Genomic DNA, 14,091 nt, shown 5'->3' on the forward strand with positions numbered 1-14,091 from the left:
ATGTTTAGGGTGTTTTCTTGAGACCAACATCTCCGCATCATTTGTAAACTAAGCAACTATATGAGGTAAAAGAAAGCATATGTCTGTATTTGAGGGGATCTGGATTCCAGAAGTGGCTCCATCACGACCTGTATGATCACAAGTAAGGCGGTGACCACTCTATGCCTGTTTAATGGTACCCAGGATTTGTTTTAATCAAGTGTAATCAGACATGCAGACGCAAGTTCCGGGGTCCAATCAGAGCTCTGCAGCTTCCGCTCTCAGTCACCCTGGCCAGTTCCCCCTCAACTTTGGAGTCTCAGTTTCCTCATCTGGAAAATGGGAATAACAGCAAGACCCTCACAAGGTTTCCTTGAGGCTCAACCGAGAGCATGTCTGTGTGGCGCCCGGTCCAGAGTTGGTGCTCATGAAGCACTTGCTATTATTACCACAATCAAGTCAGAAAAGACAAGTGGTACCCAGGAGTGAACTGGGGCTGGGGGTGGACGGTGGGCTGGGAGTGGGCTGGCGATGGACACAGCCAGCCTGAATTCCAAATGGAACTTCTCACATGGATCCTCTGGGGAGCGGGTGGTACTACTGAGGTAGGAGGAGAGAGAGAGGTCCTGGGTTAACCTGCATGCTGACCCTCTGGTACCTTTCCAGGCTCCAAAACAGAGTCCAATGACCAAAATCACATAATACAGGTTTTATGCTTCTGTCTACATGAAAGAAAGAAAAAAAACCACTTTTAATCTTTTTTTCAAAATTATGAGGCCAAAATGGTCATGACATGGAACAAGGACCCCACTAACTGAAATCCATTACAGAAGGGAGGGGAGAAGTCACAGAAATAGAAATTGTTACACATATGATTTCAGGGGTATTTTTAACTCTCCTTAGAAACAGCCTCCCTATGGGAATATTCATAGTTAGGACTGATTATTTCATAAATGTCCTCAGTCTGATCCAGAAAAAAAAAAAAAACTGTTGTCACTAACACCAGTGAAATAAAAAAAATTTTTTGGCAAGAAAAAGATGTTCAGTCCTTTTTTCAGCTTGCAAAATTACGGATTTTGTAGTGTTCCACCTGCCATTCATTTAAAAAAATAATTAGTTAAGAATGAAAAGTATTTTTTCCCTTCGAAGAAGCTCCAACATAATCTGGAAGAGTTCCTATGTTTATGATGTGGTTCCACAGAGTTGAATGTCTTCGTTTGTATGAGCAGGAAGTTGTATCAATTAAAACAGCAGAACAAGCAAAAGAATGTGATGCCAGTTATATTAGAAACAGCATTTTAAACGACCCATAGCCCTTAACTGAATCCTAGGTAGATCAATTAAGCAAACGTGGGCCGGGCACCTGCTCACTGCCCAGTCCTGTGTTAGGGGAGATGGTTTGAATGAAGATGTGTGGCTGATAGGCTCACAGCTGCTGCAGAGCCAAGGTCTTGCAAAGAGGTAGTACAGTAGCTGGAAAGGCCAAGGGCAGAAGGTAACAATAGGTTCGACTGCTAAGACCAGCCTCCTACGGCCCCGTCCAAGACCACCTCCTCCAGCTCTCCCATCTGCCATATTCCGCCTGCATCTCTGGCCCCTGCTACTAGTGCCAGGACCCCCTTGTGCCTGGTTGCACTGATTGGCCTTGAGCAAGTCACTTCACCCCTATGAGCGTCCAAACATCAAATGGGGACAGTAAGTGTACCTACACGTCATATGGCTGGGCACACTCTGGCAGTCAGCCTTGGCTGGAACACAGCCAAGTTCACACCTGTTTACATCCTGTCTATGGCAGCTTCTGCACTACAAGGCAGAGTTGAGTAGCTGGGATAGAGTCTAAAATGTTCACTATCGGCATTTTACAGGAAACCTCTGCAGACCCCTGCCTTAGAATGCCCTCCCCTTTCTCTCCTACTTCAATAAATCCTCTTCATCTTTTAAAATTTAGCTCTCTAGTCCTCTCCACCACGAAGCCTTCCCAGACCTTTCCACCCTGCCAGTGTCCAAGGGAATTTGAACCTCCCTCTTCTATGCACCCCACGCCCACTTTGCACTCAATTCATTGCCCCTATGAAGCACTGATCACATGGGGATGGAATTATCTGCCTGAAACCCAAGACACTGACCTCCCTGGGGGCAGGGACCATGGCTCCTGAACACCCAGCACCCAGGGCGTGACCCGGAAACGGTACTAAGTAAGTCCTGCTGGAGCGAAAGGGCTGGGCACTCCTGTATTCGTAACGTCACACAAAGCTACCCCAACTACCACTCAACAACTACCTTGGCACTTGCGGAAGTCAGCGTACAGCCCGCCCTGCTGCTGGCAGGGCAGGGCCACCCACCAGGCAGAGCACAGCTGGGTCCTCTTGCCTCTCCCAAGGGCCGACCTCCTTCACTCCAGCTCCGCACCCAGCTTTGGCCAATCCCCACCTGTGGCCACACACCCACCACGTCAAGTGCCACCTCCTACAGGTGTCCCAGCATGCCCACGGGCCTGATTTTTTTGAGCCTGCCATTTTCCTCTTAGGTCCTAATCCTGGTATCAGGGATGGAGCATATAGTGCCACAGACAAAAGCACTGGACTTGGAGTCAGAAGACCCAGCTGTTACTACCGGCTCCGCTAATTTCTAACTGTGAGAACCTTGGGCAGCTCAGGCCCCAGCTTCCTTATCGATAATTTGGTCATGATAATGCCGCCAGATCGGAGGAAGCGAGGAGATCATAGGGGTGAAAAAGCTCTTCTCGCTGGAAAGTAGTGACGCTCAAGGGATCGGAACATGGCCTCCTGCCCCAGAAAGACAGCTCGGCATCATCTGGGGGACTTTCTCAAACCCTACCCAGCTCTGGGAGATGCGGAACGCGGCCTTCCCCACTTGAGAATCAGAGCTGGGGTGAGGCACTTTTACCCATTGGAGGAGTACCGTCTCTCAAGGGTCCAGGTGCTGTTGGACCGGGTTGCCAGTGGTGGCATCGTTAGGAAGCTGTGCTTGGGCAGGGGTTGGTAACTTCGAGATAAATGACCACCTCTCAGGAGCCAAGTAAGCCAGCTGTATCTACCTCCCCCAGTATAATGAGAGTTAGGAGCCTGCCTGTAATAATCAATGTCCCACCGACCCTCAGCACATCAGAAGGAGTCAAAACACCGCTTTACAAAGTTTGCCAATCCTGCAATCCCTTTTCACTTTGGTCTGGGGCTTGATCTCACCTTAGGACCGCACTCTGCCTTGGAGGTGCTTCTTGGCTCTCTGGCCTGAGTCTACTCTCTCTCCACCTCTGAAGTTCATCCTCCTGGACCCGCAGGCATTGCCCTACCTTAACCCGGGTCCTAGCTTATTCTCAGTTGGGAAACACAATCCGCCCAGGGCAGGAGCTTAAGAAGCTCGGCATGAGTACCAGGCTCACCCTCAGGACCAGGGATGCTGGCGCTGCCCGGCCCTCAGCTCTGCTTCTTGGTGCCGGAGTCATGCCTCCTTCCTTATCAAGTGACACCCCACCTTGTCGCCCCAAACCCAGTAACATGCTTCTTGCTTTGCTCCTCTGTATCCAAGGCTACTGTGTTCCCCAGTTCCTCCAGATCTGGGCTCCTGCCTTACTCTTTCCCGATCTCTGTTGGCCTGGAATGCATACTCTCGGTCCTGACTAGGACCCCCATCACTATGTGTTGCCAATCCCCCACGCCCACGTGACTCTCCGGACCAGACTCTAAATTTGATCCAAGGCCTTGCTGCTAACTGTTCTCCCCAGCACTTGTGCAGTCCCGCCTGGGGTGTCTGCTGTCTGCATCTCTGCCCTTCCTGGCCTGGCCTCCGCCTCGTCCATGGGGTGGAAAGGCTCTTTCTGCCTCATGGCACAACTGCTCGAAGCCTGGCCTTTGGAATGGCCAAGACACGAAGGAAAATTGCAGCTCTACTGCTCACTGGCTATACGTCCTCAAATATGTCAGTCTGCTTTAACTTCCTCATTTATGAAATGATAAAAAGAGTAGCCATCTTAGGAGAGTCATCGTGAGAAGGAATTTTTAAACATGTTGCATTCATTCATTAAAGAGTTGAGGGCCTACTCTGTGTGAGACACTGAGCTGAGCTAGTCCGTCACTGGGGGATATAGTGGTGTTCCCTGATGCGAACATTCTAGTGGCAATTAGCAAATGCTCTTTAACTATTAGTTAAAATCATGAAAATGCTGGTTAGAGATCATCTCGTTTTAAGTGTTTACGAGACCCTCTGCAGTATACTCCAGCACCTGCAACACCCATGTGGACATAGCAGCAACTGTATAATCATTCTGAACACTGCGCCTACTTGAATCCCTTTGTTTAATAAATGGGGGGGGGGGGGGCGGGGGGGGGGGCCTCCTCTGCGGAGATGCTCTGTCTGATGCTACGGAACCAGTGTTTCCAAACCTGGTTCTTCAGCTAAATAGTCTGGAAAATCCATATATATATATATATGTAATGCATAATTATAATGTAATATTTAATATAATAAATAATACTATGTGATATATAATACAGTGTAATATATTTTTCATATATTATACCCCCAGAGCTGTTGAATCTGAACCACCAAGGTCAGGGATATCTGTCTCTTTAAAGGTTCCTCAAGTGACTCTGATAACCAGCCCAGTCCAGCTTGGGAACTGACGCTGTGGAGAAAAGAGAGATGGAGGCCTGAATCCCACCCTCAAGGAATGTGGTGGGGGAGGCATGCTGGTACCAGAGTTCACGTGGCCTGCTTTAGACCTTTCACGAAACAGGTCAACTATTGCACAAGTGTGGAGCGGGGAGAGGCATTTTTGTTAGGGGCATTTGAGAAAGATTTCACACCAGAGATGGGCCTCAAAAAATGAAGGAGGATTTCTTGCATCTGCAAAGTAGAGGGGTCAGACCCCAAAGCTGCAGCAGAGAGCAATGAGATCCAGACTGGTGCTCCTGTTCAAACTTCTCAGGTTTTCTCATGAAGATGGTGGCTGATGAGTGAGAGCGCCCAAGTGTCAAGTCGACAAGAAGCCCGGGCAGAGAGCCAGCAGGCAGGTCCCTCTTCTGCTAGAAAATGTCAGCAGGATGACTACAAGATCCTGGAATTCTGACTACGACCACTCCTGCCTTGCTTGCTTTAAGATGAGGCCACGTCCCCAATGTTCCATCTCATCAGCTCTCCGACACCTTGGAGAAAGCCAGCAGTCAATCCCTAGCTTACGTTCAAAGCCCTACAATAAGGATCCCTCCCTTTCTTCTTTCAACTAGTATTAATGGAGAACCTTCTATGAGTTAGGCACAGGGCTATAACTGGATGGATATGGAAAAAGAGACACTCTTAAGATTGAATAAATATATGACAGAAAGTATAACTTCAAATGATTAATTTTAAAACTCCTTAGTATTTCTGCCTGCTTATTTTTCTAGATGAATTTTGCTAGCAATTTGTCACATCTCATAAAGTATCCCACCAGGTCTTTAATTGGCATGCACTGACAACTCAGGGGATACTGTAATCTCTCCCATATGTTGTCTTTTCAACTGGAGTGAGGTATCTCTCCCTTCATTTATTTAATGCCTTTTATTCCTCCCTTTAGGATTGTATAATTTTATTTAAATAAATCTCATGTCCCTAATTAAATTAATGTCCTAGTATTTAATGTATTTTGTCTCCAATGCAAATGATTCTCTTCCTCATTATATTCTTCAGTTGTTGGCAACTAGAAACATGACTATTTGTGTTTCTGCCTTGAATTTCAAGATGTTGTTAACCTCATTTACACCAACTAGTTAGTATATGATGACCCTGTATGTTCTAGATATGCACAATCTTTCCAGGGTATATCCGCAGTAACTATCACAATGCCTTGCATATAGTAAGTGCTAGGCCTGTTGAAGAAAGGTATAGCTTCCTTTGCTGATGGTACTCATCTAATTTCTTTTTCCTTCTAATGACTATGGCTCACATTTCTAGTACAGTGTTAAAATATGGTAGAACTTTAGTCCTACCTTCATCATCTGTAATTTTTTCTATTTTTATGGGAACTCTCTTCTCTATGAAAGATAGTGTTATATCTTTTATTTACATATATAAAAATCATATTATTTTTCAGGTCTCCAAATACATTGTCCGAGAACAGTTGATGCCATTTCAACATCTATGGAGGTATTATTTTAACTATGCTTTTCTATTAATAGGATGAATTGGCACAGTAATTTTCATTTTATCATCTTATCCTGTGCTCCTGGATTACATCTCATTTGGTCAGAGATCAATTTTTAAGTAAAATTACTTCTATTTATAATTATTTAATAAATAATGAATATCCATAACTGAAGTTGGCCTATAATTTTCTTTCTTTGTACTTTTTCCCAATCTGAAGATTGAAATCATATTTCTTCAAAAAGTAAATTGGGAATTGAGTTAAAGCAGCATCAACTCAACATTTAAAAACAATTTAGGGGAGACAGAAATCTTTTATACTTGTAGAAAGTATAATGTAGGGAAAGATTATAAACTTTGTAGCCAGATGGATCTGAGTTCAAATCCTAGCTCTACCACTTATTTGCTGTGTGATTCAGGCAAGTCACCTAACTTTTCAGAGCCTATAATTATTATAAGATCTGTAAATTAGTATTACTAATAGCTCCCATATATAACCATTATATAGATTGGACCTTATACATATGTGTGTATATGTGTATGTATGTATGTATGTATGTATATAAATGATCTAGTCAATAGTAGGCAGTCAAAACATATCATGGCTTTCAAAGTTTGGGTCTTTTTATTAATGTGTTAGGTCCAAATACCCACAGTTTGTGTGGGTTTCACGGTAAGACTTTAATGACTTCTTGTTTCTTCCTCTGAAATAGGTGTAGTCATGTTTTCTAGTTAATCATGCATGACTTTTTATATTTTGTAATTTTTCAAGGTGTAATTCATTCCCACTCTGATTTAATCTGATTTATTAGCATACAGTGGAGGGTACTGTTTCTCTGCATATTTCTAAACCTTCTACATTTGTTGACAGATCTCCTGTCTCATTTCTAACTTAACGAATTTGTGTTTTCTCTTTTTTAGTTAGGCAAGCCACTGTTCATTTTTTCCCCAAAAATCAGCTTAGAGTATATATCAGCTTTTTCTCCAGTTTATTTATTTCTGCTTTTAAGTTTATTACTTCCTCTTCCCACTCTTTCTGGCTTCTGGCATTGCTCCTGTTCGAAAACATCTAGGTGCAAGCTTAATTCATTATGTTTTGCCTTTCCTTTCTTAGCAACATAAACACCTAGAATAATGCATCTTCCTCTAAGCGCCACTTTGGCAACATCCCACATTATTTTGATATGTTCATATTTATGTTTGTTTTGCTCATTAAAAAGTCTGGGTTATTGGGTTCTGCACTTCTCTCAGAATCACAGTATTATTTAAGAGAGTATGTTGTTAATTTCCCTTGTTTGCTTTTCATTTCATTACAGCTTCATAAAGTGTTTTTTTGGGTACTTTTGTCTTTTTATATTTACAAAGCATGTATCTAAGTGCAGGCATATCATTAATTTTTATGAATGACCTGCATGCATTTGCAAAGAAATTTTATCACTTTAAAGTAGTAAATAATGTGATTAGTTTGAAATTCATGCTGTCATTTTTAATTAAAATAAGAGCAAGAGGACTCTGAAAAATGTGCATTTTCTTTGTTAGATTCTAATCTTAGTTATGGGAATTCTTCCAAAGGAAAATGAAATGCTGTTACCACTTAACATAAGAATGACAGTTAGTCTAAACAAAATATTATAATGTGTCAGTTCTAACCAAATGTAGTAATTCGTGATATTTAAACTTGGGAACACAGTGAAATCTCATTTTAGTAGAACTGAAATATACCAGTGTTGCAAAATACACCTCTTCTAGATAGATGGCCATTGATCGGGGGGAAAAAATCTACATACTTCTTTTCTGACAATTGACCAGAACTTTCCAAGTATATACATTGCCTATTGATGGGGATTAAATGGGAAAAGGGCTTCAGTGGTCAAATACACTGGGAAATGCTACCTTACACAAAGGTTTCCTTTCTGCAAAGTTTCTTCATAGACTTACATAGATTATGAATCTTTAAAAAAGGGATATAGGTTCCCCAATATTTGACCATGGAATGCATCATTGCTAAGCATGTTGAAGCAGTAGTATTTTCATGGAATATACTTTGGGAAACACTATTAGTAAAAAACAATAGCAGCTTTCCAAAGGCAGGATTGTCTGGCCTTTGGAAGCAGGTTTCCCAGGCAAGCACACAAATATACCCCAGCAGGAGGCTCTGTGAAGTCAAGCTGGGGATAGTTCTTGCAGGACCATGAGAAAAAATCTTCTCACCAGGAGGCTGGGGCAAAGCAAATGTTGGGGCAGGTAGTGAGAAGAATGCACTGTTGACTGTTCTACAAACTTCAAAGGATGCCTATCCCTTAGGATCAAAGCAAAAACTGTCCCAAGTCAAACTGAGCTTTAGATGGCAGAGGAAGAAGAGCAAGTTTATATTACAGTATAAGAAATACGTCCCTTCTCCTTTGAGGTTCACAGCCAAATAATGATAGTGCCCTCTCCCCATCACTGTCACCTCAGGCCTCCTGAGCAGTTTCTCACATTCACTGGGGGCCTTGGCAACTGGCTCCCAGTCTTCCTCTCCATTGCAAGTCCCACCTTCACCCTATATGACCTCAATGTACACGAGGATGACATATCCAGCCACTGGCTTCTCAGTTTCTTCTCTCCCCTCTCCAAAGATCACCTCGGCGTACCCACGCTGATCCCTAGAATTTACAGTCACCTGGAACAGTTCAACTCTGATATCTTAAGTTCAAACAGCCTATTTTCTGGTCACTAGTTTTCTCCACCTGTTACTCTCACTCTTTCAGCACTTACATAGAGGGCAGAGGAGTCAGAAGATTATGAAGGTCCCAGGAAGTCTATTAGGCCACTCTTGCCATCCATTTTAGATATCGTGTTACCTGACTTCAATCACCCTTTTGCCAATATCCTTAACTTCTGTGCCTCCTTTTCCATCCGTTTCTCCCACCTGACAACCCCTAATCCCAGATCAACATGGTGGAACATATGTCATGGATCCATACGGACTGGTGCCATTACATATTCATGGGTCTTCACCCTGACCAACAAGTATTCTACATGACCTACTCCATTTTCTCTCCCATTCCTCACTGAATCTTTTCTCCTGTTTCCTCAAGCCTGACCTTACTACCCGTCAAAATATAGCTCCTGCCTACCACCCCTTCATCTGCTACTCTCCAGATACACCGAACTACTTATTGTTTTTAGAAGACATCATGGTCTCCCTTGCCACAGGATGCTGTTTCTTCTTCTTGGAGTGCCTTTCTCCTGTTCCAGGTGAAACTTACCTGTCCTTCCACCTAGACACTGCCCCTCAGGGAACCTTCACCTGACTCCCTGCCCTTGGGCTAGCTTAGGGGCTTTCATGATCATGCACATTGCCTCCTGAAAACCCAACCTCTCAACCCCAAAACTGCCAAACTCTCCTTGAAAGCAGGCACCATTCCTGTTCACTCCTGGGGCCCCAATATACATCACAGAGTAGGTTAGGATAGTCAGCCCTCAAACCATGTTTAGTGAATGAGCACAGAGCCAATAAACACTTTTTTTAAAAGGAGTGATTCAAATGTAAAGTGATTTAGAAGAGCATGTTACACTTTACAGGGGTCTTTTCCTCCTGCTTCACATAGCTAACTTCTAATTACCCTTCAAAATGCAACTGAAGAACTTCCCTGGTGGCGCAGTGGATAAGAATCCGCCTGCCAATGCAGGGGACACAGGTTCGATTCCTGGTCTGGGAAGATCCCACGTGCCGCGGAGCAACTAAGCCCGTGCGCCACAACTACTGAGCCTGCGCTCTAGAGCCTGCGATCCGCAACTGCTGAAGTCCGCGCCTCCAGAACCTGTGCTCCACAACAAAGAGAAGCCACCGCAATGAGAAGCCTGCGCACGGCAACAAAGAGTAGCCCCCGCTCGCCGCAACTAGAGAAAGCCCAAACGCAGCAACGAAGAGCCAACATAGCCAAAAACAAATAAAATTAAATCTTAAAAAAAAAAAAAGATTCACCTCAAAAAGTTCCCCCCAGCCCCCCAGAGCTAGGGTCAATGTCCCTCCTCAGGGCTGTCCCAGCCCCCTGCACTAACCTCACTCACTGTATTGTTATTACTTACATGTTGGGCTTTCTAGCTAAAGTGTGAGCTTTCTAAGGGCAAAGAATGTGTATTACATTTATATCTATATGTATGCATTGAGGTCCTCAAGACCACGACGCCCAGGTTGAATGATTTGCTAGGACTCATGGGACTCAAGAAATTACTGCTCTCACAGCCATGATTTACTACCATGAAAGAATACAAAGCAAAATCAGGAACAGGAAAAAGCACATGGGGCCAAGTCCAAGGGAAACCAGGTGCAAGCTTCCAAGAGTCCTCTTCCAGCAAAGTCACACAAAATATGCTTAATTCCCACAATGACGAGTTTCGGCAACATGTGTGAAATGTTGTCTCCCAGGGATGCTCATCAGATCAAGTGTCCAAGGCTTTTCTCTCTGCCAAGCACGTGTCAACATTCCAGATGCCCCAGAGGAGAGCAGGTGTTCAGCAGAAACCACCTTGTTTGTACAGTTTAGGCACAGTGGCAATGGAGGGAACCTTTCTGAATCCAAATTCCCAGACACCAGCCACGGACCAACTTGTAAGAAGGCCTTTCAAAGGAGAGCAGGCAAGCCTGCTGTGGTAACTCTTTTCTGCATAATCCAGAACACCTAGTACTTGAGCTTGGCGCGGAGTAAATGCATGAAGAATGAATGAATGCCAGACATTTTATTTATTTATTTTTGGCTACGTTGGGTCTTTGTTGCTGCACACGGGCTTTCTCTAGTTGCAGCGAGCGGGGGCTACTCTTCATTGCGGTGCACGGGCTTCTCATTGCGGTGGCTTCTCTTGTTGCAAAGCACGGGCTCTAGGCATGCAGGCTTCAGTAGTTGTGGCACACGGGCTCAGTAGTTGTGGCGCACGGGCTCTAGAGTGCAGGCTCAGTAGTTGTGGTGCACGGGCTTAGTTGCTCCGCAGCATGTGGGATCTTCCCGAACCAGGGCTCAAACCCGTGTCCCCTGCATTGGCAGGCAGTTTCTTAACCACTGTGCCAACAGGGAAGCCCAATGCCAGACATTTAGATGGGCAATTTACCTATGTGATCCCATGACTTTTCACAATCACCCTATATTGTAAGCGTTATTATTCTAATTGTCGACAGAGAGAAACTGGCTCCACGAGGTTAAACAACATGCCCAGAGTCATAGCCAGTAAGATGGCAAAGCTAGGATTTGACCTTATGGCTGCCTGATCCAGACCTCATGCCTTTTGCACTTTACCCCAACTGCCTACTCAGTGGGGATTATATTGTATAAGCAGCAAACAAGTAGAGTAGGGTAGGTAGACAACAAACACACAGATAAGCTACTGAACTCACAAGACACATACACAACCAAACGAGTTTGCAAAAGTTCTCGGAGAGGCAGTCACGCGGCGCCTGACGCGGAGTTGCTGAGGCCTCTTCTGGTTTCCATCCGCTCTCCAGAGGCAGCTACGCGGCAGGGCGATTGCTAAGGCACGGGCTACGCCACCATTCAGAACTCAGGCGCTTGCCAGATGCTCAGCTCCGCTCGTTAGGGCTAAGCGGACAGAAGCCCACCAAGGATGCCATTTGTGACCTGGCCCAGGGATGGGGAGCTGGAAATAGCCAAAGCACCAGAGTGCTGAGGCCCTAATTGAGGTACATTCACCTTTCTGTGCCAATCTTTCCTCCCCCAAACATTCCGATTGTGCCAATCCTAGTAGTACCCACTCATCTCAGGAGCTGGTGTTACGTGTGTGTTTAGGAAAAATCTTTCAAATCACTGTGAAGCAACCTTTACATATCCAGTTCAAGTTCTTTGCCTCATATTCAATGCCTGCTCTGGCCAATACCCTAGTCTGGGCCCTGGGAATACAGAGATCAACAGGGTCCAGTCACCGTTCTTGAAGCCTGTGTCACAGAGTAAGGCTTCAAAAGTGGGTGTTCCCTTGCCCCCCTCTCCTAAGATTGACTAGGGACTGTCCTCTATCAATGCAAAGTTGAAAGGACCTACTGGAATCAATATCAACAATAATAACAATAGCAGCCAACATTTATTAAGCACTTACTGGGTGCACCAGGCACCGTGCTAAGCATATTATATGCATCATTTTAGTGACTCCTCTTATTAGCCCCACATCGCTAAAAAGTCATTTCAGGGGGTCTGGGCATGGAGTAAGCGTTCTTTCAAAAAGTGTGGAATACTAATCAGCCATAAAAAAGAATGAAATAATGCCATTTGCAGCAACATGGATGGACACAGAGATTATCATACTCTGTGAAACAAGTCAAACAAAACAGAGAAAGACAAATATCATAGGATATCACATGTGGAATCTAAAATACGACAAAAAGGACCATATCTATGAAACAGAAACAGACTTGTGGACATAGAGAACAGACTTGTGGTTGCCAAGGGGGAGGGGGGCTGGGGGAGAGATGGATTGGGAGTTTGGGATTAGCAGATGCAAACTATTATACATAGGATGGATAAACAACAAGGTCCTACTGTACAGCACAGGGAACTATATTCAATGTCCTATGATAAGCCATAATGGAAAAGAATATTTAAAAAAAGAACATATATATGTATAACTGAATCACTTTGCTGTACAGCAGAAATTAATACATTGTAAACCAACTATACTTCAATTAAAAATAAATAAAAAGTTTGTTAACATTTTCTTGTATTTTGAGTGATCTGACCATTTTCAAGCAAGTGTTTCTGCATGCGGATGAGGACACATAACTCATGCCTATTTTGTAGCCTCCTGGGTGTTTTCTATCATTCTTTGTAGACAGTCAGATGCTCAATAAATCTTTTACCTAACTAGCTCGGTAGTATGGTGACAGGTTGATGTTAGTTAGTAACAAATGCGATTTGGTATGGACAAGCTCAGGCTCTGGAATCAGACGACCCAGGCTGGAGTCCACACTCTGTCACATACAACACACGTTGTGACACTGGCAAGTCACTTGACATCCTTGAACCTGAGTCCCCTCTAATCAGAAGCGAGAGAATCACACCTCTCTCAAAAGGTTGCCAGGAGGATCAGATGAGGTTACGCGTGTGAAAGTGCTTTGTAAGCTGGAAATCGTTCCACGGGAGGGATGCTAGCTATTAAAAGCCCAGTCAGAACATTCTGAGGCCTGGGAGACGTGATCCGCCCCCAGCCTGCGCTGTTGTTCCCCTGCAGTGTATTAAGTGAGCCTGGGTGGCCTTGCACTTGGGCCTCTGTGGAGGGAGCTGCTGACGGCTGACGGGCTGCGGTCACAGACCTCTCCTGGAGCCCACGTGGGTCTGCTGTGGCCAGACTATTCTGTCCTTAGTTCAGAAAGAGCCCTTGCGTCGGGAGGGCAGGACAGACTGGCTGAATCCTGCTGCCTCGCTTCTTCAGCCGGCCTTCTCTACGTCCACACCAGCTTCTCAAAGGCAGTGAGTGCTGTGGTTAAGAACTTGGGCTTTGCAGTCAAGTTGAAGTGAGTCTGAATCCCAGCTTTACCAGTGACTGGGGGTTTGGGCTTGAGAAAGTTATTTAACCCATCTTAGCCTCAGTTTCCCCATCTGCATTCCTATCTTCCTCATGGTCAACCTCCCAATCTACATCTCCAGCCTGGGTCACACTTCTTTTCTTTTTTTTTTTTTTTTGCCGCACCTCACAGCCTGTGGGATCCTAGTTCCCCGACCAGGGGTCAAACCCGGATCCCTGGCAGTGAGAGCACGGAGTCCCAGCCAACCACAAGACTGCCAGGGACGTCCCCAGGTCAGACTTCTGAAAACCAGACTTATATTTCCAATGATCTACTCTTTTGCTTCCCTTTCAGGCTCCACAGCTCAACCCCAGTTCAATCAAACAGGAATCATTCACCCACCTCACTCACTGCTCTGTGGCTAGTGCGCCCAGTAAATGACAACACTCGGTGACTCCACTCAGAAACCGAGGAGTCATCCT

The 14,091-nt window shown here is 44.8% G+C and overlaps 1 protein-coding gene across 4 annotated transcripts in view; it reads right to left on the bottom strand.

Annotated features, from left to right (window-relative positions):
• FGF13 (fibroblast growth factor 13) overlaps positions 1–14,091 on the bottom strand; it is a 523,122-nt gene that overhangs the window by 415,286 nt on the left and 93,745 nt on the right. The gene's annotated exons all lie outside the window — the stretch shown is intronic.

The sequence above is a fragment of the Balaenoptera ricei genome, chromosome X (assembly GCF_028023285.1).
Source record: "Balaenoptera ricei isolate mBalRic1 chromosome X, mBalRic1.hap2, whole genome shotgun sequence".
Lineage (NCBI taxonomy): Eukaryota > Metazoa > Chordata > Mammalia > Artiodactyla > Balaenopteridae > Balaenoptera > Balaenoptera ricei.